Here is a 2,697-nt window from a genome sequence, read left to right as displayed (position 1 = left end):
CTATAAGTGCAAAAATGCTTTGTTAACAAACAATAGATATATATTTTCATATATTGAAGAAGATAAAACCAGTAAACTCTCCAGACATTTTGTGAATAGTTCTTACATTTAGATTCAATAGATTGGGTTATTACGCGACCAATAAAGTAATTTCTAGGAAACGACCACAGTAACCATCATGATGGTAGTGTATAAAACTTCATCAAAAAGGAAACTCCATTATTAGGAATGGAAGATCTCTATTTTTTTATGGAGGGAGTTTTTGGAACTTCTTGACTATCCTTTGATTCAAGAGATAAAAGATTTTTGGGAGATTTTAAAAGTGATAAAAGTGGCGTTCACCATAGCTGTGGGTGTTTGGCCTGCTCGGGTAAATTGCATGCAGCATAAGTGAGCTCTCCCCATACAATCTTTGTTTCCTTTCCTTTGATTCAGTTATATATGCCAAGCCTTAGTGTTGGCACACAAAACAGAATATCACATGTCTAAAAAATAGTTTGGGTCCATTATACTTGACTACCATACCTGCACAAAAAATACCAGCAAAAATGTAAGCGAAGTATAGCTGTATAATGATTTATCTACCTATTTAGGGCCCTTTCACACAGCAGAATTTCCTCTACTTCTCTGCCATGCACATTCTCTTCTGAGCATTGTAGTTCGCCCGCAGAGCACTTTACATCCACATATGGGGTATGTTCTTACTCAGAAGAAATGGGGTTACAAATTTTGAGGGGCTTTTTTATCCCAATTTTCCCTTGTGAAAATGAGAAAATTTAGGGTAACACCAGCATTTTAGTGAAATTATTATTTTTTTTTCCCATTTTCCCATCCAACTTTAACAAAAATTTGTCATACACCTGTGGGGTGTTAAGGCTCACTATACCCCTTGTTACGTTCCGGGAGGGGTGTAGTTTCCAAAATGGGGTCACACGTGGGTATTTATTTTTTTGCGTTTATGTCAGAACCTCTGTAAAATCAGCCACCCCTGTGCAAATCACCAATTTAGGCCTCAAATGTACATAGTGCACTCTCACTCCTGAGCCTTGTTGTGCGCCCGCAGAGCATTTTATGCCCACATGAGGTTTTTCCGTACTCAGGAGAAATTGCATTACAAATTTTGGAGGCCTTTTTTTCCTTTTACCTCTTTTGAAAATAAAGTATGGGGCAACACCAGCATGTTAGTGTAATTTTTTTTTAGTTTTTTACACTAACAGGCAGGTGTAGACCCCAACTTTTCCTTTTCATATGGAGAAAAATCCCCCCAAAAATGATAACGCAATTGCTCCCGAGTACAGAAATACCCCATATGTGGCCCTAAACGGTTTCCTTGAAATACGACAGGGCTCCGAAGTGAGAGAGCGCCATGCGCATTTGAGGACTAAATTAGGGATTGCATAGGAGTGGACATAGAGGTATATCCAGCTGTTGCAAAACTACAACTCCCAGCATACACTGACAGACTGTGCATGCTGGGAGTTGTACTTTTGCAACAGCTAGAGGCTCACTGGTTGGAGAACCTTGAGTTAGGTTCTGGTACCTAACTCACCATTTTCCAACCAGTGTGCCTCCAACTGTTGCAAAACTACAACTCCAAACATATACTGATCGCCAAAGGTCATGCTGGGAGATGTAGTTATGCAACAGCTGGAGGCATGCAACTACAACTCCCAGCATGGCGAGACAGCTGTCTGGGCATGCTGGGAGTTGTAGTTTTGCAACATCTGGAGGGCTACAGTTTAGAGACCACTGTACCATTTGTTAAATGGTTTCATGGCATGTGATGTGATGGCAAAATGCTTTCCACAAGGCGAGGCATGGTGTAGATTTGCGACAAATTGTATGGCACAGAATTTAAATTCATGATCACTGAAAAAAAATTACCAGACTATGGCATAGTTACACAATTTTATTGTATGTCCGCATTTACAGGTCTGCCATTAGCTGAACACTAAGGCTAAGTTGCCACTTGGTTGTTTTCTGGCAGTTTTTGGAAAACTGCCACTGGAGTTTTTGAGCCAAAGTCAGAAGTGGATCCATAAGGGAGGAGAAATGTAAGTCCTTCCTTTATATGTCCTATTCCTTTTGAATACATTTCTGGCTTCAGCTCAAAAACTGCAGTGGCAGATATCCAAAAACTGCCAGAAAAAAAACCAAGTGGAAACTTAGCCTAAGGCATGGTTCACGCCTAGTGGCAATAGAAAAAAAGAGACGCTGCCTACTGCCTATTATTACCCCAATAATAAGTCAGAGTAAAACGAGCTAATGAAGTGTGGAGAATGTAAGTCTACAGCTCCCAATATAGCCCAAGTACTGCCACAAACTGTACCCCTGAAAATAATACTGTCACACACCGTGCCTGTGAATATTTTACTGCTGCACATTGTGTACTGTGCCCCCCTAATGTACTGTGCCAAAGTGCACTTAAAACATTGTTTCCAAACCTGTGATTCTCCAGCTGTGTCAAACTACACCTCCCATTAGAGATGAATTAATTTTTGAAAACTTCGATTCGGCCGATTCGCCAAACTTTCCGAAAAAATTCAGTTCGGTCCGAATTTATTTGCAGCAAATCACTATTAAAAACGGCTATTTCTGGGCTAGAGAGCCTCAATAGGAGTGTAGAACACTTTGCTTTGTCCTAACACACATAGGGAGTGTGCTGTGTTAGTGAAATAATTAGAATCACAGCCATAG

The sequence above is a fragment of the Hyla sarda genome, chromosome 2 (genome assembly GCF_029499605.1).
Source record: "Hyla sarda isolate aHylSar1 chromosome 2, aHylSar1.hap1, whole genome shotgun sequence".
In the NCBI taxonomy this organism is placed as follows: Eukaryota; Metazoa; Chordata; class Amphibia; order Anura; family Hylidae; genus Hyla; species Hyla sarda.
The sequence above is the reverse complement of the archived record's forward strand: the minus strand, read 5'-3'. Positions refer to the sequence as shown.